The sequence below is a fragment of the Mus musculus genome, chromosome 6 (genome assembly GCF_000001635.26).
Source record: "Mus musculus strain C57BL/6J chromosome 6, GRCm38.p6 C57BL/6J".
NCBI lineage: Eukaryota > Metazoa > Chordata > Mammalia > Rodentia > Muridae > Mus > Mus musculus.
Genome location: NC_000072.6, coordinates 67,052,018 through 67,078,498, shown reverse-complemented (window position 1 = coordinate 67,078,498; position 26,481 = coordinate 67,052,018). Strand labels below are relative to the sequence as shown.

The 26,481-nt window shown below is 42.4% G+C and overlaps 1 long non-coding RNA gene across 1 annotated transcript in view; it reads right to left on the bottom strand.

Annotated features, from left to right (window-relative positions):
* The window catches only part of E230016M11Rik (RIKEN cDNA E230016M11 gene), a 44,054-nt gene that overhangs the window by 2,154 nt on the left and 15,419 nt on the right, over positions 1 to 26,481 (bottom strand). Inside the window, exons 2-6 of the long non-coding RNA NR_040278.1 lie at positions 14,965 to 15,104; positions 13,781 to 13,886; positions 11,551 to 11,670; positions 1,134 to 1,251; positions 82 to 272 (exon numbers count right to left, since the gene is read on the bottom strand). This is a non-coding gene — a long non-coding RNA (RIKEN cDNA E230016M11 gene). The remainder of the gene's footprint in view (positions 1 to 81; positions 273 to 1,133; positions 1,252 to 11,550; positions 11,671 to 13,780; positions 13,887 to 14,964; positions 15,105 to 26,481) is intronic.

The following is a 26,481-nucleotide window of genomic DNA, read 5'->3' as shown; positions in this document are numbered from 1 at the left end:
ACTATTTTGCTTTTATTTTGAAACAGGACGTCATAAAGTTACCCAGGCTGGCCTTGAACTCACCCTGTAGCTCATACAAACCTTGAACTTCTGGATCCTGCAGTCTGGGCTGCAGAGTAGCTGTGGTAGCAGACGTGTGGGAGTTGGCCAGGCTTAACCATGTGTTCCTGTGCAGTGCCTTCTGGAGCTCTGTCCTGACTTTTGTGATGACTTCAGCCTTGGGAAGTGTGTCCTTGGGTTGCGCTGCTTTGCAACTCCTGTGGTGTCTAGCACTAAACAGGCATGAAGTTGTGGTCAAAAGAATCTGTACAGCAGGTCAGCAATAAAATGCCAGTGTGAGACAGGCATCCCTGTTTATGGATTGGCATTTAAACCAGTGGTGAGCTGAGGGTCTAGATGGCCACCAAGTCACCTCACACTCCTATGTTCTACTCTTGTATTTGACTCCAAGTTTTATCTTTGTTTCTTAACATGTGGGTCAGTTTGGAAGCCACAGATGCTTAACTATTTTACTGGTGTTCTTTTAAACGCTCTTATTTCTTCTGCTCACACTGCAAAGAACTTACTCTAAATCTTTCCATTCCTTTCTTGGAAATTCTCCACCCTCCCATTTTTGCCTCAGAAGGACAAGCATCCTTCAAATGTTTCCTGGGAACTCTGTTCTGCTTTCCCTTTGCCCGTCCAAGAGGACCACCTAAGAAGGCCTGGGGAGAGAGAGAAGGCCTGACTGCCATGCCTCCCTCTGGTTGGTTAATCTCAAACAGGACCACAGCTAGTAAAGGGTGTTTTATCTGGGGCAGGCAAGAATCAAAACAGTCTAGGTCTCCAGGGAGCTCTGACAGTGCAAACACAGGAAGCCAGGGAAACTCACTAGTGTACAGAGACAAACAGGAGGCACGAACTTGGCAGAAATGGACTACAGTAGAAGACTGGAGACTGAGCAAGGAGCGTCCTGAGCACAGCTTTTGACAGGGTTGCTTCATTCCAGTCAGAAGGAAAACTGAGAGGACACATCCTTTCCTAATTTTCCCCTTGGCCCATCTTTTACAGTTAGCTAACTATTCAACTTACTATACAAAATCATTTCCTTCCCAACTCTGAGTACTGCCTCTTCCCCTAAAAACCCTATTTACCTGATTGCCCAGCATATTTGTGGGACGCACAGTGGGACACTGTCATCTGGATAGTCAGTGCCTCAGGAGAACAGTGGTTTCTTTAGGTAAACAGCCTGTGGGAAGGCTTCTAACATGTCTGCAAGGAGAGAAAGACAGTAAAAAGTGCTAAGCAAAATACTAATTTAAGAGGCTGCTTAGAAAAACAAACAGGTCTTGTACAGTTCCAGCACAGCAGCAATGTGCAGGGGGTGCAGCGGGTGGGGGCTGCCAGAAGCCCAGAGAAGCAAGCGAACAGTTGCAATTGATAGATTTCCCCCAAGTGGTCAGGGGGCACTCAGAGCAATTACCCTAGTAAAGCAGAGGCACAAAGAGGAGGAGGGGGAGGAAGAGGAGAAAGAGGAGGAAGAAGAGGAAGAGGAGGAAGAGGAGGAGGAGGAGGAGGTCATCAAAGGGCAAAATGGGGCATCCTAGGGAGAAAAGAATAAAGTTTTCCCATTTTATAAAAGAAGTTCCAGGTTATAAGACAAGCTGGTTATCTAGGAGGATGGAGAGAATGGGTGTTTCAGGACAGTTGCTTTTAAAACCATGTTTCTTACTCCTCCTCCTTCTCTTCCTCCTTCTCTCCATTCTCTTTCTCCTCATCTTCCTTCTCCTCCCTTTTCCTCTCCCCTTCTTCTTTCTGCCCTATCCTTCTTCTTCCTTCCTTTTCTCACCTCCTTCATAACAACAGACCAAAGATGAGCTCAAATGAGATCCCTGGGCAGTTTCACTTCAGCCCACAGCTGTGTAATGAGTTAGGACAGAGGAGAACTGGAAGTGCAGTCAGCCCATAGAGTCACCAAAGAGACTCCCTGAGGTCTCAGCTTTCTGTTACTGGCCAGCCTTGGGCCAGGCAGTCACTGTAGGGATGAAGCAACAAGGTCAACAAAAAGTGAGACGTTTGTTTCCTGGATGCAGCATGGAGATCTTGATGGTGAAGAAAGTTACCAGTGTCTAGGAAAGATGAGCAGTCTGAGCATAGAGAGGGATCATGTCAAGGATGGGCTGACAGGAGGCATCGGGAGTTGACTTGATAAAACAGATAATTGTGCTATGCCATGGCTGTGCCCCTCCTTGTTTCTCAGGGAGCTCCCGTAGGAACCTCGGCTCGTTTAGGTATGCCACACTCAGCACTTCTTTGGCATTTAGCTGTCCTTTCCTCCCTTGGCCTCCTGCTACATCCTCTGACCCATTTACAGAGCTAGATCATTTTCAGTATCCATTCTCCCCCCACCACCACCACTTTCCTCTGTAGCCCTTGACCCTACTCTGTGACCCCGTAAACTGTGCCTGGGTCCTGGCAGATGTCCACAAGGCTCATTTCCAAGCATGCTTACCGCACGCTTTCTTTACTCCCTACACAAATGAGCTAGATTTTAAGTTAACTTCGGACATAGTGCAGTTGGAAGAGTACTTGCCTACTATGCACAAGACCCTGGGTTCTATCCTTAGTACCACATAAACAAGGCAGGGTGGTGAGGGCCTGTCATCCCAGCACTTGGGAGGAGGAGATGACCAGAAGACCAAAGTTACTTTAGACAATACCACAAGTTTGAAGGCAGCTAAATTACATGAGACATACTGTCTCCCAAGAAAGGAGGGGTTCCTCTACTCTCACCCCATCTCCTCCAGTGATACAGACATACAGCACATACAGGTCCTTTGCCAAAATCTTGCCATCTTGCGGTGACATTGCCCTCAGCGGCTGCGGTGGCTCTTCTCCTTCCTCAAGCCTCTGATTCAGTCCTCCGCTGCCTCTGCTCTGGTCAGCAGATGAAGGAGTCAGGTCATCTCACATCTTCACTACCTCCTGAAACTTGTCCTCCAGCCTGCATCCCTTGCTATTTAGTTTACTGTCTCCTCTGCAGGACAGAGGGCTTCAGATCTAGCTGTGATTTTACTCCAAGAGCTAGAAAACAAAAAGTCTAGATATTCATAAAAGAACCTAAACCAGGATCTTAAAGAAGTGCTTGGAGCCTTCATGTGTAGCAACATCATTTACAGCCAACATAGAGACACATCTCCAATTCCACTCCGAGAGATAATCAAAATATGGTATAGGTCTATTTGGCGATGTTACTAAAGAGGAAAGAAATGGGTCTGGGGAGATGACTCAAGGCTGAGAGCTTGCTTGTCCAATCATAAGGACCTGAGTTCAAATTCCCAGTTTCTACATTCAAAACAAAATGAAACAAAAGAAAACAACAAAACCAAAAACCTGAGTAGTCACATGCCTGTAGCCTCACCAATGTGGGGGTGGTGGAGACAGAAGAATAATTAGGGCTTGCTGGCCACCAGCCTAGTTCCAGGCTCAGTGAGAGTTTCTCTCTCAAGGGAATAAAACAGAACATCTGACATCTTCCTCTGGCCTCTTTGAACACACACATACAACACTAACTTACTCTCTCTCTCTCTCTCTCTCTCACACACACACACACACACACACAAACACACACACTCACACAAACACACACACCATAGTTAAATGAATAAACAAGAAATAGAAAAGAAGTTGTGATTTAAGCTACAACATGAATGACCGTGAGGACTACAGTAAAACTTCAAGAAATGGCCCAGTCATGAGGGTGCCTTGAGTAGCTAAGTCATAAAGACAAGACCATATAGCAGTGACCACTGGGGGTCGGGGGAGGGAGAATGGAGAGCTACTTGTTAAAGGGTATGAAGATTTCCCTGGTAGGACATGTTCTGTGGAAGAGTGGGTGTTGAGCATGCTCAATATGAACTATATACTTTAATTAAAGGGTTGAAATTGTAAGTCTTATATGCATGCAGGACCATAGAAATAAAGGTTTTATTTTTAAAAATATAATAGGTTCTTTTTCCTCACGCAGGTTCTTAGATCAAAATTTCCAGAGTGTTGAATAATTTTGTTTTGTTTTGTTTTGTTTTGTTTTTCCTTTTAAGAGAGAGTGGTGTTGTGCCAGACACCATGCTGGAGTCAGGTCTTCATTCGGACATTTACCATTCCCCCTGAAAGGCAGAGTCCCCCTTAAAGGGCTTGTAGCCCAGATAAGACAGCAGCAAGAACTTCACAAGTGCTGGGCAAGGCTGGTAAATGCAAGAGATTGAAGGGAGTGGGTGACATTGCCCCCCCCTCCCCAAGACAGCGTGGCAGGATCCCCAAAGCAGTTCCGAGTTCAGTCTCCAACCAGTCCACCCCTGCTTCCCTTCACTCATTGCGGTTTGTCACCAAGTTAAAACACTTGACTGGCATAGAGGTCCTGCCCCTGCCCCTCCCTTTGAAGATGTATCCTGGTTCCCTAATTGCCTTGTGGCTGAGGAAGTCTTTGGTTTTACCCAGTCTTGTCTCATGGTGCTTTCTCTTCCACACTCTCAGGAGCAGGGTCTTACTTCCGGTCCCACACTGCCCAAATGCCCATTCCGAATGAGGAGTGAGAGGTGATGGAAAGTCCACTCATAGGTCAGACCTTGAAAGGCTTCTGAGGACCGCGTGGGAGGAGAATAAGCCAGATGAGGACACACTCATATGAAAATTAAGCCCATTACGCTGTGCTAACCTAAAAAAAAATCAAGATGAAATGATTCCTTCCCTTCCTTCTCCACTCCGCACCCCCCCACCCCACTCCTCCCTCCTCCCCTTCCTTGACACCCAGGAAAACACTTGCTCTAGATGGGCAAGCCAAGGAAACTACCTGCAGGACTGGTTTTGCAATGCGTGCAAATCTCAGATTTTACCAGGCATGGCGGCACATGCTTGCCAGTTCAGCTTTTGGGAAGCTGGGGCCAGTCTGAGCATCTAGAAAATTTTAGGCCAGTTTGAACCTTGATAGAGAAAAAAGCAAGCAAATAATTAGACAAATATAGAACCTTAATTTTGCTGGGAGAAAATGCCTGGGCACTGGGGGTTTATTTGCATGAATAGTTCTCTGTTTATACATTCACTTAACATTTTTTAAAATGTTGTTTTTGTTTTTTTTCCAAAACCAAATATGTGGCTGAATAGCCTCACCACTTTTCATTTTTCTTTAGAATCCAGGGATTGTCCTCCTGGAATTTACTCTCTCTGTATACAGGTTGCAGGGCTTTCTGGCATTTCAACCCCACCACGCTCTCTGTCCCTCGCTCTTCACCTAAGGTATTGCCCCAAACCTCTGCTCTTGCTGCACCCCCTTCTCTCCCTGCCCTTCCTCTCCCTCATTCCCATTCCCAAAAAAGAGCAGGCAGGGCGTGCCTCACACAGGGTACAGCAATGTGGAAGAAAAGTGAAGAGAGACCGGACAGGAAGCTCCAGGAGGCGGGGCACCTCTGAGAAGGTGTGGGCAGGCTGATGTACCTGACACTCCTATGTCAGGTCAGTAATGACCCAGCTCTGCTGCCACCAACATGCTCTGACTCTGGTCTGGAACTCGCAGGGAGTGTCACCTCTGTGTGACAGACAACAGCGGTGGGCTGCAGAGGGGCAGCAGCTGTTGGCTGTCGGCTACTGTACTTCTTCCAGCTGTTCCGTGAAGCTGTCTAGCGCTCCCACGCTGGTACACCTGTACTAGATTGTGCTCATTAGTACTGCTTGTCCCCTTATGAGCCTCATTAGTTCCAGTGTGTCCACTAACACTTGATAGCCTGGGAGTGTTAAGGGTGACCCCCGGCTGTCTGTGAGAATGTGATTTTGAATATGTTCAAACTGCCTTCCCCGTGAGACCACTCGCCTCCTCCTCCCATCCCATACAGCTGGAATTCTCCTAGTGCTTTTGGCCTAGCCACACTGTGCTCTGGGTTGTTTTAGTTTTTTAAAGATATGAAAGTGCAGTTTCTCCAGTGATTGGTGGGCACTGTATACATCCTCGTCTTTGCATTCCTGTAGACAGATACAAATGATGTGGACAGTAGGTAGGCACCCAGACATTCCTTGGATGAGTTACACGGGAAAGACTACTAGGCTAATTGCAAGAGCATGCCAAGCTGAGTGAGCTGGGGGCAAGGAGCTCATCTCAGTGCTAGCTCCAGCACACACTGGCTTGGTGACCAGGACAAGTCACTGAGGAGTACTGTCGACCTTCACTGGTTGGTACTTACAAAAAAAACTCCACTATAATTCAATACCCACTCTGATGCTATTGGGGGTACTTATGGCCACAGACTTAGTACCCATTCTGAAGTAGGCTTGTTGGATGTGACTACCCCAGTGACAAGCTTATCATGAAGAACACCAAAAAGCTTTGGATATGACACAATGAATACACTCAAAGGTTCTGTGAGAATGTCCATTATGATTGTTCTTCGTGTTTATGTGTATGTGGTGTATAAATATATGTATGTTTACATGTGTGTCAGCACGGTTATGTGGGGGGTCCAAAGGTGATGTCATGTGTCTTCCTTCATCCTTCTTTACCTCATTAATTGAGACAGGGTCTCTCACTTGAACCCAGAGCTCACCCATTTGTCTAGTCTAGCTAGCCAGCTTTCTTCTGGGATCTTATCTGTTTCCTAAGCACTGGGATTATAAGAGAGCCACCACGCCCAGCAGACATTGGCATCAGTGCTGAACATTCTTACTCTAGTCCTCAAACTTGTACAAAAGTGTTTCACCTACTGAGTCATCCCTTAGTCAGCCTCTCTCTCTCTCTCTCTCTCTCTCTCTTTCTCTCTCTCTCTCATTCATATATATACAAACACTCTCTGTAACACAGTTTCAAATCTTGATTTCCTCAGTTCCAGGCAGGTATATCAGATCTTGATAAACTTATAAGCAACAGCATGTTGGAGTATTTAGTTCTTACATATATCTAAGGCAGCTTCATCTTATATTATTTCCCTGTGAGGCATGTACCTGACACGGTTAAATAGGCCTAGTGTTGTAAGGAAGACTGTCTCTATGCATACTCTCGTCACCCCATGCTTTGGGAATGGGTTATCCTCTTCCCCCACTGAGATCTTGTCATATTTGAAAACCATCAAAGAGCTCACTGCCACCAAAGTGATCTCTTTCTCTTAAAAAAGAGTCTCACCATATAGCCTAGGCTCAAACTCATGATTCTCATGCCTCTACCATCTAAGTGCTGAGATTGTAGCTCATGGCTAACATGAGCTCTCTGTACTCATACTTTTGCTATTAATACTTGTAGTATTACAGATCTGCTACTATTATTAACATCCAGCTATGAGGCTCAATTTGCATATCTTCCTTCTACCATTTACTAGTAGCCAGGCATTAAGAAAATGGATCTTGGCTGAGTATGGTAGCACATGCTTTTAATCCTAGCACTCAGAGCTAGGATTAAAACAAACAGCTCTCTGTAAGTTCAAGGCCAACCTGGACCAGAGAGCAAATTCCAGGACAGCCAGATCTACATAGTGAGACCCTGTCTTAGAAAATAAAACAATAAAAAACAGCAGCAGCCACAGCAACAACAATAACAACAAAAAAAGAAAGGAAGGAAGAGAAAGAAAATAGATCTTTCTGTATTCCTCTTCTGCAAATTAGATACAAGTCCTTTCATATCCAGGAGCTACTGTGAGGATCTTGCTATACAAACTGAAAGCATTGTGTTATACAACCCTCATTAGCAGATGAGATCATAATTCTGCTTTTACAGAATGTAAAAGGTGTTTTCATGCATGGCTAACTTTAGTGAGTGCCATGTCCAGACACTGTTAGTCACCTTATCTATACTGTTTCAGTTATTTCTCAAAGTGATTATAAGCATCTAATTTCTATAAAAACAAAGAGATAGGCTGAGAAAGCAAGACAACACACCTTAACTCACAAATCTTTCATTTCTGAAGAATTCAAATTTAACTCCTAATCCTATACATTGATATTACCCCTGCCATCTCCTTAATACCTTGTATGTCTTTACCAGTCTGCTTCTGGGTGACTGAGGACAGAGTTTATATGAGATTTCTGGCTAAAGCCTGTCTCTTAAGCACTGAAGTAAATACTCACTAGTATATTTTCACTTGGCTGATTGGCTTCTCCACATTTATTGAGCTTCTGCAGTGCCAGATACACAAGAAGTAAAGCAGGAGTTCCACTGTAAGTAGACCATTCTATTGCAGTCTGGCATATGCTACACTGCACACGTCTACCCTGACATAGGATGATCCATATACAACCCAGAGAGTGGAAGCTCAGCCAAAGGAACAACAGATGGGTCAGTTCAGTGCACAGTGAATCAACCACATGCAAATACCCCAAACAAAAACTTTCCAAGAAAGCTCCGGCGCCGAGAATGCTTGGCTGGCACGCAAACCTTAGCAGAGAGGAGTCCCTCTGCCCTTGGGGATTGTACAATGCTTAAAACAGCTCCCCGACTGTGTTTACATCAGCAGATCTAGGGCAAGGGGAGTGCTGGAAGGTAGCTGCCTGCTCTGAGGACTCTTCCTCTGGCCCATGAACAGAGCTCTACTCCTCTGGGCTATAGACACAGCATAGCTAGCTTTCCACAAGACACCCCACGCCCCGAACGGACTAAAGTAAGCACATAAGATAGGAGGAAGGAGCACTGCTCAGTCTAGCAGGCAGTGAGCAAGCAGACTCTGCTCCTCAGCTCCTCACTAAATTCACAAAGCCATTTCCGACAGTGTTCTCAAACCTGCCCTTCCCGCTTCTGCTGCTTGCCTAAAAAGTACGTGGCTGAGAACTTTCCAGAGAGACCTTCTTCTTCTCCCCCCAGCTAAGTTTCTAAGCTTAACTAAATATGTGCTCATCTTTTTGTGCCCCCGTCTTACAGTAGAGAGGGGATAATCGCAAATCATAAGTTGATTTCCTCCACACAATACCACAAGCCACTGGCTCGCATTAATGTTCTCAATTCCCTAATAAAAAGACAAGAGACCCTGTTCCTGTCCCTGTCCCTGTGCCTGCTGCTGTTCCCTTTCTATGACAGAAGTTTGTGGCACACACTCAGGAAGTAGTGGAGGCACAATCTCCACTTAGTCTTGCTGCGACTTGATGTCCCAAGACAGGATGTTACGCAATAGGGGCTTCCCCTTCTCTGAGGAGAAGGGAAGGGGGAAACACAGGAGGGATTTGTGAAGGTGGAATTGGAGGAGGGCTCTGATCAGGATGTAAAGTGAATTATTATTATAGTAATAATGATGAGAAGATGCCCCTGGGCTGCAGAGTTCAGGGTACGGAGAGTTTATGTATCTGAGTCAGGGTGGCTCTGCAATAGGGTGAGACTGAGAAATTCAGAGAGAGTCGGATGATCAGGTCCACAGTGACATGTTAAATAGGTACCTTAGTGATTTGATTAGGTTTGAAACCCAACAGTCGTCATTTTAGTATCTGACTAAATAGACTTCAAACCAAAACTAAGAAGAAGAAATAGGGATGGACACTGTATACTTACTTTTCAAAGAAAAAAAAAAAAACTCCACTAAGAGGGTCTTGCCACTCTAAATAACCATGGAGCAAACAAAAGGGCATCCAAGTTCATAGAAAAAAAACACTACTACACAAAAAACACTACCTTCACACAGTGGTAGTAGGGGACTTCAATACCCTACTATTGCCATGGATCAAAACTGGATATTACCAACAACAGCATCTTCAATGAGTGGTTCTGTTGCTGACCAAACAGATACATACATGCAGAAGAAGGCAAATAGATTCATATTTATCACCCTGCACAAAACTCAATTCCAAGTGGATAAAGGAAAGGACATCAACATAAGCTCAGATACCCTGAATCTGATAAAAGAGAAAGTGGGGAATAGGCTTGAACTCACTGGTATAGGAAAAGACTTTCTGAACAGGACACCAACATTACAGGCACTAATACCAACAATATATAAATGCGATGCCACAAATCTGAACATTTTCTGCATGACCAAGGACACTATCAGTTGGGTAATGCAGCGGGCTACAGGATGGGGAAAGATTTTTACCAATTACCTATCTGGTTTTTGGTTGTGAGTCTAGTCATTAATGGCTGAATCATCGCTCCAGCCCACCAATTGCATAGCTCATAGAAGGTTAGTGTCTAAAATATATAAAGAACTTTCCAGGTAGTGGTGGCATACACCTTTAATCTCAGCACTTGGGAGGCAGAGACAGGCAGATTTCTGAGTGCAGGCCAGCCCGGTCTCTGCAGAATGAGTTCCCGGACACCCAAGGCTACAGAGAAATGCTGTCTTTAAAAAATACAAAAACAAACAAACAAAAACCACCAAAAGCCCAAACAAACAAACAAAAAACAACAAACCAAAAAAAAAAAACGCAACAAAAAACAAACCCCCCAAAAGCAAACAAACAAAAAAACAAAATTAAACCAAACCAAACAAACAGAAGAACTAAAACACTGAACATCAAGAAAATGAAGAATCCAAGTAAAAATGGAGCATATAGCTAAACAGACAGGCCTCAAAAGGATGAAGCACAACTAGCTAAGAAGTACTGAAAGACATGTTCAACAACCTTAGTTATCAGAGAAATGCAAATCAAACCTAGTTTGATATTTCATCTTACACTAGCCAGAATGGCCAAGATCAATAAAACAAATGACAGCTCATGCTGGCAAAGTTGTGGGTAAGGAGCACACTCATCCGTTGCTGGTGGGAGTGCAAACTTGCATAGCCACTATGGAAATCAGTGTGATGGTTCCTCAGGAAGATGCAAATCAGTCTACCCCACGATCCAGGTATACTGCTCTTGGGCATCTACCCTAAGGACATTTCATTCTATAACAGAGATGCTTGCTCCTTGCTGCTATATGCATAATACCCTCAAAGTAGAAAGTGCCTAGACATATACCAACTGATGAGTTGATGATGGAAATGAGGTACATTTACACAACAGAAGATCACTCCTCTATTAAAAAATGAAAATGTTAAATCCACAGATAAATGGATAGAACTAGAAAAAAATGAGCTAATCGAAACCCCCCCAAAACAAATATTGTGTGTGTTCTCTTATATGTGGCTGCTAACTTTTAAATCTATGACAGATGTGTTACTATCCTAATTATTACAGATGTTAGATATAAAGTAAGGAACCAGAGGAAACAGCGGGATCTCTCAAGGAAGGAGAAATAGTATAGAGAAATAGCAACAGGAGGTTTAGGTGAAGAGGAGGAAGTAAGAGGGGAGTAAGCGAGGGAATATGGGGTGGACAGCTAATACTAAGGACCATTTGAAGAGTCATACAAAATCTACAAGAGTAGAAGCTTCTTAAAATATATGCATGTATGAAAGAAATCTAAAAAGAATTACCAAATAACAGGGAGACAAAGTCCAAACTAGATATCTCTTGACACCAAATGAAGCCTCCAGTGCCAGGAATGGGTTACAGCTAATGGAGTTGTTGGCCAAAGGGGCCCCATAGAAACCCTCAAACAACTTAGGCTATTACCAAGGCTATTGGTTACTCTCCACAAATTGATGGGAAGGCCTGATTGCTGAAGTTGATACTTACATATCTCACTGAAACTTGCAGAGTCGGGCTGGAGAGATTGCTCAGCGGTTAAGAGCACTAATTGCTCTTCCGGAGGTCTTGAGTTCAAATCCCAGCAATCACAGGGTGGCTTACAACCATCTGTAATGAGATCAGATACCCTCTTCTGGTGTGTCTGAAGACAGCTACAGTGTACTTAAATATAATAAGTTTAAAAGAAAGAAAGAGAGAGAGAGAGAGAGAGAGAGAGAGAGAGGGAGAGAGAGAAAGGAACGAACGAACGAACGAACGAACGAATGAACGAACGAACTTGTGGAGTCAATCTGTGCCTAAGTAAAGACTTCACCATTTTTGAGTAGAGTCTGCACACTACCAGAGAAAAGAAAACACCAACCTTGCTACAAACCCTTTGATTACAATGGTGACCTGGCTGCATGACATGCTGGTACAATGGTGGCCCAAGTGATGTGGGAGAAATCAACCATTACCTGCTTACATTTCAGGTCTACTCCATGAGTTGGAATTCATCCCTGACACTGTTCCAGTGGCCAAGAATCTGGAATTATCAAGGTCATGGACCCAGGGGAAAACTCAATACTATTGTTATGATAAAGGAACAGGAAGAAAATGACTTTTAATGACATTCTGCTATACCCATAGATCATTGTCTTGCTCAGCCATCATTAGAGAAGCTCTTGCCTCCAGTTGATGGAAACTAATACAGAGACCTACAATTGGACAATGCGCAGAAGTGAGAGACCTCAAAACACTCAGTCCTAAATGGGATGTCTTCATCTAATCCCTCTACTCAGGGCTCAGGGAACTTTGTAGAAGAGGAAGCAGAAATATTGGAAGAGGCAGGGGAATGGAAGTTACCAAGAAAGCAAGGCCTTCTAGATACAGCAGGACTGATGTACATATATGGTGACAAAGGATGTGGCAGCATGCACAGGGCCTGCACAGATCCAAACCAGACAGGGTCCCAGTGCTAGGATGGGGAAGTGGACACAAGCCCCCATTCCTAACTCAGACACTAGCTCCAATTAGCAGCCACTTACAAATAAAAATGAGTTTTTCCAAGGGAGTCTTACTGAGTGTATAAACCACACTAAAGGGCAGGCCCCATGCCCAGCCCAAATAACAGGGATGTCCAGCACAAAGCAAACTCAAAGGTATTTGGGGAGAAGTTTTTTGGTCTTATACTGACTGATTTATTTGACGTGTGTGTTTATGTGTGTGTGTGTGTGTGTGTGTGTGTGTGTGTGTGTCTGTGTCTGTGTGTGTGTGTGCACGCGTGCGTGTGTGCATGTGAGCCTGCCTGTGTATCTTTGTATTTGTGCTTTCATTTTCTTTTCTCTGTTTCTTATTTCACTTTGCTTTATATTTGTTTATTTGTCTTTTTATTTGCTTGCATGTTTTCTTGAAAGAGAGAAAGATGGAATGGAGCTGGATGGAGGTGGGAAGGATCTGGGAGAAGAAGAGGAAATCATGATCAGAATATGGTGTATGAAATAATTTCATTTTCAATCAAAGATATACATTTAATTTAAAAATATCTTGCCACCACATTCTGCTCTAGCTGCTATCTTTGTTTCTAAGATTTCCCCACATAGGTCCACATTTCTTCTCATTTCCTCACTCTGTCTCCCCTTTTCTACATTTTAATTTAAAAAAAATAGGAAAAGTATAGAAGACATAACCAACATTCAAAATTCTTATATGTATCTATCAGATTTCATCTCCCTATAACCTTCCAAAGATAATCACTGTTTTGAAGGTTGTTTTTAATTATTCCCTTGATTTTTTTTTATCTTTTTAAATATTTTTAACAACATAATAATGGATTTCATTATGACACTTTCCTATAGGTGTACGTTTTGATCACATTTCCCTATTTTTCTCCCTCCCACTCCAATTGATCTTCTTCCCAACTCTTCCCCTCTTCTCCTGTCTAGGGTTTGAATGAGCTGGTTGCATGTAACTTACCAGTGACTACATCACCAGAGGAAATCTCTTTTCCTCCACAGCCACCATCAGCTGTTTTAGGTCATCAAGACACAGTGGGCCTCATTAGTCTGTCCTCATCTATGCTGGAGGGTCAATAGACCGCTACTTGTTCTGCTCTTCTGTAAGTAGTCATAGCTGCTTAGAGTTCAGGAGCCGAATGCCCACATCTTGCCCAAACAACAGTGTTCTATAACACTCTTCCTTCACCTTTCACATTTCTTTTGCTCTCTTTTCTTTGACATACCTTGAGCTTTGGAGGGGATGATATCATTGTTCAACTTAGGACTGAGCACTCAAAAGTCCCTTCTTTTCTGCACTTAAATCTCTTGAGTCTCTGCAGTAACTGATACCTAAATGAAAAAGAAGCTTTTCTGACCAAAGATGACAGCAGCAACATAAATATTTAGCAGGCATTTTGACAGGTACATCCTGTCCATTTAGCAAAGTGTACAGTCACCCTCTAGGATCTATGACCTTCCCGGATAAGCTTTTGACTGGGTACCATTTGTAAATTCCTTCTTGTGGAAAAGTTTCAAGTTCAATCATAACCTGTTACCCCCATAACAGTCAAGCTACAGTTACACCAGTGTGCACATCTTGTTTAGCAAGTATAGCACAGAGAGTCTAGAGCTAAGAAAGACTCTGGAGAACAGTTTCCCCCATCAGCCTTCACAGCACCTATCCATACTATGAAAGCTATGCCCTACTTTAAGAAAACCAGACTTATCATAACTTATATGTAATAACTCACATGATGAAGATATACAATGCAATGAATTTTGCTAAGTATAATCAGTAACAACCAACACAATTACAGCTTAGATTTCATTGACCCGTAGTCTGTCTCTTCCCCGACTCTCAGCTGCTCGAAACCACTGCTTCCTGAAAGTATAGTCTTGCTTTTCCTAGAGTTTTATAAAAGTATGCGATCTTTTCCATTTTACCTCTTCCAGGGAGTACAATATTTTTGAGATTCATTTCCCAGTTTATGCAGCATTGTCCAACTAATCAGTTGATAAACATGAGAGTTATTAAGCATTTTAGAACATTAATACTAATACTTCTGTGAGAGCTCATGGACAAGTCTGTTTATAAGAATATCTTTTCAGTTTTCTTGGGTGCACACCCAGGTTTGAGATTGCTGAATTGTGTGTGTAAAGTATATGCTTAGCTTTCAAGACACTGTCAACACTCTCCAAAGTGGCTGAACTGTTTTTATTGTTATTGTTTTGTTTGTTTATCTCCCTCACTAATACATGAAACTTCCAGTTACTGCAAACCCTTGTTGGCACTTGGTGAAGTTCACTTAACTTCAGTCATTACAGTTGCGATGCTTGAAAAATTCTGTGCCTTTTAATGTACCCCAACCCACATACTCAGCAGAGAACAAAAGCTCTGTGGCTTAAACCACTGAGTGTAGCCTCTGACCACATCATTGGTCATCAATAAGCCAAGCGCTAGGTAGCCAAGCACAGCTACTCCTGGAGGGAAGCAGGTGGGTAGAGATGAGTGACGTCATACTCTGGGAAAGACAGGCTCTGAGTTTTGAGTGCAGACAAGTCAGTTACCTAATGAGACAAAAAGCAATAATTATAAGTAGGATAAACAAAATACAAAATAACTAAGCATATTATCTCAATGTTTGCTTTTTAAACAACAAAAAAATAATCAGAAGAAGATCATACTCGGGAGATAAAAACTAATCAGTAAGTTGGGCGTGGTGGCGCATGCCTTTAATCCCAGCACTCGAGAGGCGGAGGCAGGCGGATTTCAGAGTTCGAGGCCAGCCTGGTCTGCAAAGTGAGTTCCAGGACAACCAGGGCTATACAGAGAAACCCTGTCTTGAAAAAACAACAACAACAACAAAAACAAACAAAAAAACACAAAAAAACTAATCAACAAATATTGAGTCCAAAAGGCTCTAGATATTAGATTTAAGAAATATTTAAAGGTGTCTTTTATAGGTATGTATAAGGAAATTCATTTTTAATTAATAAGGCAAAGTAAGTTTCACTGGGTAGCACTGGGTAGCTTGGAAAACACACACACACACACACACACACACACACACACACACACACACTCGTGCGCTTGTGCCCACATGCCCACATATCCACACATGTGACTATGCATAAAAAGTATGCATCTATACCACACTAATATGGATATAAGTACAAAATAGTGTACATAGTTATATATTTTCCCTTCATCTCTTTAAAGTCACTCATATTTTGGCATGTGTTTTTATGTATGTGTTGTGCTTGTGTGGTGGCACACTTACTGTGGATGGACATATTCACCTGGAGGTGTACTTACGGAGGTCCAAAGTCAACTTCTGGTAACTTCCTCTATTGCTTTCTACCTTATCTTCTGAGAAATGCTGGCTCACTTCACCTTAAGCTACCCTGGCTGACTATTAAGCCCCCTGTGATCCTCCAGACTGCCCCACAGCATCTCCAGCACTAGGATTACAGGGCAGGTGCTGCTGCATCCAGACTTCATCTGGTGACAAGGATCCAAGCCCAGGTCTTGATTGTGCAGCACATACTTCAACTCCCCAACCCTGGATATCTGACTCTCTGAAAAGAATCTTGCAACACTACATCACAGCATTGTGTGTGTGTGTACTAAAGTGGCCAGAGGCTCCTATGTATTGGCAACAATCATTAGCATTTACTTGATTTATAGTGGGATAAGTTAAAGAAGCACTCTGGTTTAAGAACTCCTCGAAATGAAGCTAAAAGTACAGTTACCAAGTCAAAAAAAAAAAAAAAAAAAAACCAAACCAAAACAAACAAACAAAAAAGAACTACAGTGGAATAAAAAAAACTAACACACAAAAAGATGAAGGAGAGAAAGACAAAACAAAACAAAACAAAACAAAACAAAACAAAACAAAACAAAACAAAACAGAAGCCAAACTAGGGGAAAGGAGCAAACAGGCCGACTTATCCAACAAGTTCATATTGACACCCAATGTGAGTGGTCCAAACAAATGAATCGAAAGCCAATGACCATGAGACTGGATAGGAAAGGGAGAAAGACTATACATCTCCCACAACCAAAGCCAAACCGCATCCAACACAATTTTCACTTTCAGTCTGGTGGGTTCCATCTCTACAAGTTCCATGTAGGTGTTCTTGACAATAACATTGCAAGTTATTTCTTCATTATGTTGATATTTTTTCTGCCTTCTGGACACATAAAACATATTTATGATGGCAGTTCTAACATTCCTGTCCACTGCTTCATCGCTGATATAATTTCTGTTTCTATTGCTTGTACTTTTACCCATATTCTAGGTCATAATTTTGCTCATTTCTTATTTATAGTTATGCTTTCTGGTTCCTTTTTTTAAAAATCCTATGCTGGGCATTGTGAATTTTTGCTGCTGGTTTCCAGATTTTCTTGTGCTCTTTGAAAATTACTATGTTTCCTTCTGGCATAGAGTCAGGCTTTTTGGATTACAGTTGGGTCTCTTCCAGCTTTCTGTTAAGCCTTATTATTTGGGAGTGGGTTTTGCACCCTCTTGAAGCCCAGTACCAAGGTATTTTATATCTAAGGTTCCTTCGGATAGGTCAACCATTACAAGACCTTTCTGCTTTGAACTATGGGAACAAAACCGTCTCTTGGTTTTTATGAGGTTTGGGAATGATTCTGCCCTCTTCTTTCTGGAAAGCCTTTTCCTGGCCTCCGGTGATCCCCATCAGTCTAGCAAGGGTTAGTATATAGCCAAAGACATGAAGTGAGTCTTCCTCTAAATTCTTAGAGCTGTACTGTCTGGCTGTCCACCCTGGGATACTCTGCTGTGTGGATTGTGGTCACCTTATTCTCCAACTCCACTTTCTGTTCCCTCCAATCAGAAGAGACCACTGGACTCTGTTCAGAAGACCCTTTTTTTGCCCAGGCAGAGGCCTGGAAGAGTCACTGAAATGCCGTCTTACTACTGACCTGTTACTGTTTGCTCACGTTCTCAAGTCATTGTTTGACATATTTTCTAGTTGTTTATGAAAGAGTAGATTTACTCTCTGTTCCAAGATCCTGCCAGAAGTTTCTTATTCCTTTTCTTTTAAAAATACTTCAAATATAGGTTCTACAACTTTTTTAAAAGTTGGATATAGGTTGGAGAGATGGCTCAGCAGTTAAAAGCACTGATTGCTCTTCCAGAGGTCCTGAGTTCAAATCCCAGCAACCACATGGTGGCTCACAGCCATCTATAATGGGATCTGATGCCCTCTTCTGGTGTGTCTGAAGACAGCTACGGTGTACTTATATATAATAAATAAATAAATAAATCTTTAAAAAAAAGTTGGATATAGTAAGATCATTTAAAAAGTATAGTTAGCGATACCACTGGTTGCTTTTATTTTTAACAGTATATTTACTCAACGTAATGTATTATTTATAAAATTTCAATCTGTTGGTCTGAATATTTGATTCATATTCAATATTTCTTTATGAAGCCTTGGCTGTACTGGAACTAGCTCTGTAGATCAGACTGGCCTTGAACTTACACAGATCGGCCTGCATCTGCCTCTCAAGTGCTGGAATTAAATGCATGTGCCATCACCATTGGGCTCAAAACATCTTTTATTATATGAGCATATAAAGCTTTTTTCTCTTTCGGTGTCTGTTTTTCTTTAGCTTTATGCTGATGGGAGCGACGGTTAACACATTCTCACATATGTCCACTAGTGGGCACATACAGGCATTTCCTACAGGATTTCCCAGAAGTAGCCTCACTGAGGTTTAGGGTAAGAAACATCCTCTTTCTAAGACAATGCCCTGCTTTCAGTTTTCAACCTACGATGCTATTTTCTGTTTTTCCCTCCCAAGACTCTCCTCAACCAGCTCAGAGCCTTTACTCAAGCCACTTTCCTTTCCTATAACCCATCCCCCATTTTCATTTACAAAGTTTGCCCTTTACAACGTATGACCTTTGCACAGAAACCTCCTTTGACTTCCCACATGAATTAGCTGTTGCTTTAATTGGATGTGGTTGATTAAACTCACATAAGAGTCTAATCACTTATCCAACTATAGCATTTAGGGTTATATCCGCTAGGGAGGTTAGGTCCTTCAGGTGAAGCCATATGATTGAGTCCTGGTGTCTCTATAAGATGAGAGGCCACACAGACAGAGATACACATGTACTTCTGTATGTCACAGCCTAGGGGTCTTTACAGGAACTCAATACAATTGTCCTTAGACCTTGTACTTCCAGGGTTCGGAGCCAGCTTCCAGCATTTTCCTGTAACAATGAATACCAGATTTATATTTCCCCCTTTATTTATCATCATAGCACCAAGATCCATTATTGTTCCTCCCTTCCCTAGCTATAAGCTTACTAGAGTGTGCTTCCAATTGAATGATATTTATTTAGTGCCTAGATCAATTACTGGTATGCAGTAAACATTTATAAGATGGTCTTTGGATGACTGAATAGGTGAACTATCAAAATATATTATAGTATTGATTTTACAAATAAGAATTCGAGGTTTGCCGGCGGTGGTGGCGCATGCCTTTAATCCCAGCACTTGGGAGGCAGAGGCAGGCTGATTTCTGAGTTCGAGGCCAGCCTGGTCTACAGAGTGAGTTCTAGGACAGCCAGAGCTACACAGAGAAACCCTGTCTCAAAAAACCAAAAGAAAAAAAAAGATAGAAAGAAAAAGAATTTGAGGTTTAGAAGGAGCTGTACAAAAAAGAAACAAGATAGCCGCTAAAGAAGCTGAGCTTTGAATCTAGTATATGTTTTTTAGGTTTTAAAAAGCACAGTTCAGATAATATAACTTTTTAATAGTTATGAAGGTAGCCTTGGGAGTTTCTTGGATTGCTTCAGTAGCCAGTGTTGCACAACTTGGAGAAACTTTCTAAGCAGAAACCAACTCATCCATCTCTGAGGTAAGGAGTATCTTTAGTCTAGCGTGTTAAAAACATTCTTATAGAAGGATTTCTATACAGGAAATGGAATAATGAACATGTTTCACCTTTAATTTTGGAAGATTTCCCCAGACTTAAGGTCAACTTTACTTGTCCTTTAAGGAAATTGTGGTGAAGGACTCCGTAGCCCTTCCTCTAACCACAGAACAAAAGGCTGCTCTTGCAGAAGACAAGAGATTGGTTTCCAACACCACATTGGGTACCTGTCACTCGGTGATCTAACACCTTCCTCTAGCCTCTATGGGCACCCATACATATATATCAGACACACATAAACACACATTAAGTAATTAAATAAAAACTTTTAGAACGTGAAATAAAACTTTAATGAGTTATTGTAGATTTCTTGTGTATAGAAACCATATCCTTGCACCTTGGTATTCTTAATGTCTAGCATAGTAACTTGCAGTGAATTCTCCACACCCACTGGAGAAGTGAGAGTGGCTTTTATGGAGACTCAGTATAGGCTTCTAATCCTTTGCAAGGCATTTCTGGAAACCCCCACCTACAGGCCCGCATAGGAACCTGTCTGCCACTCCTGCCTGACTCACTTTCTCTAGCCTCTGCAGAGCATGTCAAACACCACTTGCTCCAGTCACACAGAAAAAAATGCAGACCTAAAAACATGCATCTGTGCTTTTGCATATGATCTCTGTCCCTACAGTAATCTTCCTTTCCATGGTTAGCCAACTCTTACTCATTCTATACAACTCCAGTTGAGTTTCCTCTCCCTGGGGTGATTTGAATGCCCTGCCCTGCGTTCTAAAATCTTCTGCACTTAGCATTTATCACACTGGACCATGTTTCTCGACTGCGCGTTCTTCTCCCTGATAAACGTCAACCCTTCAAGGACAGAAGTTGTGACTTTCTTTACTTTGCAGCCTAGGAAGCCAACACAGAGCCTGGCACACAGTGCATATTTAGCTCATGAGGAATAAATGTCTGTTGGCTGTAGGTTGTAGTAGGTTAAAGGAACATAAAGAGAACAGTGTCCCGGAATAGGTAGTAGTTATATGCCACCCACTAAATGCTGAGCCTTTTTCTTTTTCCTTTTTCCTTTTTTTAAATTTGGAAGCAATTACCCATTCCAGGTAGATTCTTTGATTATGTTCCTACCACTAAAGAAACAGAGAGATCGAGTGGCTTCTCCAGGATCATGGCCAGTCAGGCAGTCATTTTCTACAGTTCTTAACCATGGTACTCTACTGCCTAGGCCTTGCATGAACCCTGTCCCTAAGGAGTTCAAAGTCTCATTAAAGGAGACAGGCAGGTGGCAGCCTAATCACCACACTGGGTTATGTTAGGTGTATGGGCAACATAAAGGGGCAAAACAGAACGGGGGAGCCATGGATGCAAGAGGTGGAAGTGCACACTTTCAGATCTGCCTTCTCGAAGAGGCACGGTTCTAACTGGGCTTTAGAGAAAGAGCATTCTGATCGGAGTGGAGGGAGAGACTTGCTAGGCAAGCAGCATAGAGGAATGAAACAACATGTTTTGTGTTCTGGTGCCAGCAACCTACATTGTTGAGCCCAACACAAATGAAGCTGTGGACACACATTCTTAACAATTTCATAACAATTATAGCAGGCTGCTAAATCAAACAGGAAGTGCTTCCAAGTTTTGTGCAACTGAACAGGTGTCACGCGGATAAAGGCAGACTTGATAGATACCATAAATGCTTCAGAATTGCTGGAACAAGAAGTACCTCAGCAGTACTTTATGAGGCAGGAAATGATACTGGCAAGGTCAGTGGAGGCGAGATCATGTAAGGAGGCTGGAATCTATCCCATAACTAATAAGAAGCCACAGAAGGCTTCTTAGCAATGATGTAAGTTGATTGGATTAGTTTGTAAAAAGACTCTTCTGGTAGTCCTGTCAGAGGCACATGGGAGGATAAGGGAGGAAGCCCTGGCTAGCTCAGCAATAGTTGAGATTGTATGGGCCAGAGAGGCTCCAGCCTTGAACTTGGCCTTTGTACCAGGGATATCCAAGAACAGTAGTGCTGAGAAAGACTAGGAAGATGACTTGCAGAGTTAAACCTTAAGGTACACAAAGCACTCACTGGAAAGAAACATGGGTGAGGGCTGGCAGTGGTTATAAAGTTCAAGATAAAAGAACACCATTTTTGCTTTGGTCTGTTCTAGTTATTTAACACCATCTTATAATTTTTATTAGGGAAGCCCATCGTAGAGAAGGCACAAATGCAAGAAATGAAGCTGTTGTGCAGATCTCCATTTCTGTAACTTGCACAAGTGGGTGAAGAACCTATTTATTTATCATTGGTTTCCTTCCAAATAGCCTCTGGGTGTCACTGGAGTTCCCCATGAGATAGAACCGATCCTTACACCCTTCCGATGAGATTTCTCAGCTACCAAACTATTCTCTGGAAGCTTCCTGCATTCTTTCCAGTGTACGAACCCCGTTTCATCTGATCTACAAAGGAAGAGTTACATGTACGCATCAGAGCTTTGGCATATCGACCCACTGACACGGAGCACAAACGCCAAACCTGCAGAAGGCTCAGAGTCGTTCCCACAGCTAAAGTCCTTCTATTTAACCCTCTAGTTGTGCTCTTCTGTTTGGTTTTTCATGCTTCAGTTCATTCGTGTGAACTGCCTGTTCTGACTTCCCTTTTACTTCTTTGCTGAGAAACTTTAGGACCTAGGACGTCAACTCACACATTGAAACCGTCAAGGTATCTGCGCAGAATTCATAACTGTCTGTATGAAGTAATCTTTCAAAACAAGAGGGGCGGGTAACTCTACAGCTCACTTCCTGTTTCCAGAGATAATCATCACACTGTAAATTTAATGTTTGCCATTCTGTTAGTGTTAGTGCCTGGGATCTTGAGTGTGCTGTGCAGAAATCCTATCACTGAGCTACAACCCAGCCACACATTTAATATTTTACCTGTCCTTCAATAGGGAAGAATTCTTTAGATAATGAGCTAATAACTGGGCTGCTGAATATGGCAGAATGATCTTGACCTTTCACCTCAGTTGGGCGAGGTCACAGGTACAGTGTCAGATGAGTTATTTAACTTGTACTTTACTTGGTCTAAAATGGAGTGTAGAGCTGTGTTGTAAGGTTAGAAGAACAAATGAACTCACAGATGTGTAAAGCAGCTGTGCTCAGTGAGACCACCCATAAAGCTGGACACCTGGATAGATAGCCTGTGTATACTTTGTAAGGGAAATGTTTAATATCTTTATTATGCTGTCACCAATGTCAATTGGTTGGTTAGCTTCTAAAGTACGGGTGGTTTTCTTCCCTATTGCTAAGTGGTCCCTACTTTAGGACCTCATTAAGTTTCTAAAGCCTGAATCTGACTCCCCTAGGTCAGGTCTAGAGACACACCATTTCCATCCTATGAGTAGCAAAGCACTCTCCTCTTTCCCTTTCTACAAACTGTGTTCGGTTTCTTAGTGCTTCAGTAACTTCCTCAGGAGTCTCCCTCAACCTTGACCAAACTACCTGATTGAACCCTGGCTCTGACTCTCATAACAACTTCCAGTGTTATGTATTATGTCTTTCCACAATTAAAAATCAAACAATTAATCCTGATTTTTTTTTCTCCAACATCATCTCCTTTGAAACTCTGTCTTTTTCCTCACTATAGGCATAGCACCTGGTACACTTGCCTGTATACAGTAGGTACTTAATAGCAGTGTGTGAGTACAGGGATGAATGTTGGACCGATACTAAGTGATTTGTATAAACATGTATATTTACTCATGGGTATAAATTATTAGAGTAGATTATTTATTTTATTCATAGATATATGAATCTCATCATCTTGAAAGTATCAAACAACACATGTATAATCTATGTATTGAAGTGCTTTTATCATTGTGGGGATGATCTGTGCAGATTCAGACACACTATTTCCCTTAATAATTACTGTATGTGAGGATGTATACTTAAACCTCAGTGGAACAAATGACCATCTCTCATAGATGTCATGTCCCACACCCAAGAGGAGTAGATGGCAGGAAATAATCAAAGTCAGGGCTAAAATCAACCAAGTAGATGCAAAAAGAACAATACAAAGGATCAAGAAAGCCAGGAGCTGTTCTTTGAGAAAATCAACAAGATAGATAAACCCTTAGCCAGACCAACCAGAGGGCACAGAAACAATATCCAAATTAATAAAATCAGAAATGAAAATGGAGATATAACAACAGAAAATGAGGAAATTCAAAAAAATCATCAGATCCTACTACAAAAGCCAATATTCAACAAAACTGGAAAATCTGGACGAAATGGACAATTTTCTAGACAGATACCAAATACCATCAGATAATCCATCTAAACAGTTCCATAATCCCTAAAGAAATAGATGTCATGTCCCTGCAGATTGGGAAAGAGACCCATGTGAGAGTATGTGCAGTCTACCAATGGAGGCTAACTATGCCCTAGAGTGAGTTTTTGAGTATGAGATCTCAGCAGTAGATCCAAAACCATGTGTGATGGTAACACTGGGGAACTATCAATGTGTAAGACATCAAGTCCGCCAACACTGATGCCATGCACCCAAGGTACTTAAGCTGAGTCCACACCGATGCAGTGCACCAAAGGTCCTTAAGCTGAGAATGGTTATGTCGAAGAAATTTTCCCAAGTCACAGAAATAGGATCGCACACAAAGACAACCAATCAACACAAATGTCACAAAGGAAATATTGGGAAAGGCAAGGGAGAGTATGCAGGAGTAAGAGAAATTGGTACAGTGGGCCTCACACACACAGCCTGAGAAGCTCCTTCTGCTAAGAAATTAGAATTCTAAGACCTTGTTTTTTGGCCCATCCTGTCCTCCTAACATCCCTTCCACAAAAATATAAAGACTACATGCACGTGGCACTTTGAGAAATGAAAAAAAAATGCATCTCAGAAGCACAAGGAGCAGCCATCACCTCAGTAGGATGAGGAGTTAGACACTCAAAAAGGATATGAGGGGTAGTTGAAGATAATACACCAGAAGGAGAACAGAGAAGAGAAGAGCTACTGGGCACTAAGGACACTCCTTCCAGCTCTTCGTACTACCGTGTCTCATCTGTCAAGTCACCTTTGCCTCTCCAGTACACCACTGAGATATGATCCCCATTCCAATTCATCCTGGAGCCAAGGACTTCCTTGCATTCTCTATGATTAAAACAAAGTTAAGTGGTTCTGCCATTAACCAAGTTGCTCATACAATCTGCAGTCACTTTTGATACCCACCCTTTATTCATTAGCCAAAGCACAATTCTTGCTCTGTTTCTTCAGGTTCGCCCATATCCTTCCTCTGTGATCCCTCCACATGCTAGTCTCCACCAGATCCCTCTATGGAGTTAGGGATCATGCCTACCTTTATGCCATTATATAGATCCAGAGTTGAGTAAATTAATGACACAATAAGAAATAATTGTCCAAGAACAAATAAATGAGGCTGGAGAAATGGCTCAGTGGTTAAGAGCACTAACTGCTCTTCCAGAGGTCCTGAGTTCAATTTCCAGCAACCACATGGTGGCTCACAACCATCTGTAATGGGAATCCGATGCCCTCTTCTGGTGTGTGTGCTTGTGTTGGGTGTATGTGTGTGTGTGCTTATGTTGGGTGTATGTGTATGTGTGCTTGTGTTGGGTGTTTGTGTATGTGTATTTGTGTTGGGTGTTTGTGTGTTTTTGTATTGGGTGTTTGTGTATGTGTGTATGTGTGTTTGTGTTGGGTGTTTGTGTGTGTGTGTAGGTGTTTGTATATAGGTGCATGTATATGAGTGTATGTCTATGTATGTGTGCTTATGCTCTGGTGTTTGTGTGTGGAGGTGTTTATATATGGGAGTATTTGTGTATGGGCATGTGTGTGAGTGTCTGTGTGCATATATGTGTGGCTATGTATGTGATTTTGTGTTGGGGTGTTTGTGGGTGGAGGTGTTTGTATATGGGGTATTTGTATATGGACATGTATGTGTGCATGTGTGTGTTATCTAAGTCTGTATAGAAACTTCTTGTAACAAACTGTTTTGAAAGCCACTAAAATGACTCTGCAGCTAAAGGTATTTGACACTCAAGCCTGGTGACTTGAGTTCATCCCCAGAAAATAAATATGGCAAGAGTGAACTGATTCCACAGAGCTGACATCTAACCTTCGTATTGATACTATGTCATTCACTCATGTGTATACACATACACACAAACTGTTATGAACTCGACAGAGACTCAGTAAACTGGGTTACAAGGACTGAGAATTTAAGCTAGCTATGGGCCCTAGTTTTTGTAGTAAGACTCTATCTCAAAAACAAATGGTCAATCAAACAACAAAGTGTCATATGTGACTTGACAAAAATGACCGAAGTAACTGTTCTGATAAGAACAGAAATTGCTTATGGGATGCAGAGGTTGTGTGAAATGAAAGGCAGGAAGTCTTCTGACGTAGTCCAAGCATCTGTCTTATTGGCATATACCAATGTTAGGGTCAGAGTGCGATTTGGACTTATATCCTTTTTGTTTGTTTGTTTTTTGGGTTTTTTTTGCACTTTTTTATTAGATATTTTCTTTATATACATTTCGATTTTCAAATGCTATCCCGAAAGTTCACTATACTCTCCCCCTGCCCTGCTCCCCTACCTACCCACTCCCACTTCTTGGCCCTGGCATTCCCCTGTACTGGGGCATATAACGTTTGCAATACCAAGGGGCCTCTCTTCCCAGTGATGGCTGACCAGGCCATCTTCTGCTACATATGCAGCTAGAGACACGAGCTCTGGGGGTACTGGTTAGTTCATATTGTTGTTCCACCTATAGGGTTGCAAACCTCTTCGGCTCCTTGGGTGCTTTCTCTAGCTTCTCCATTGTGGGCCCGTGTTTCGTCTTATAGATGACTGTGAGCATCCACTTCTGTATTTGCCAGGCATTGGCATAGCCTCATACGAGACAGCTATACCAGGGTCCCTTTACCAAAATCTTGCTGGGATATGCAATAGTGTCTGGGTTTGGTGGCTGATTATGGGATGGATCCCCAGGTGGGTA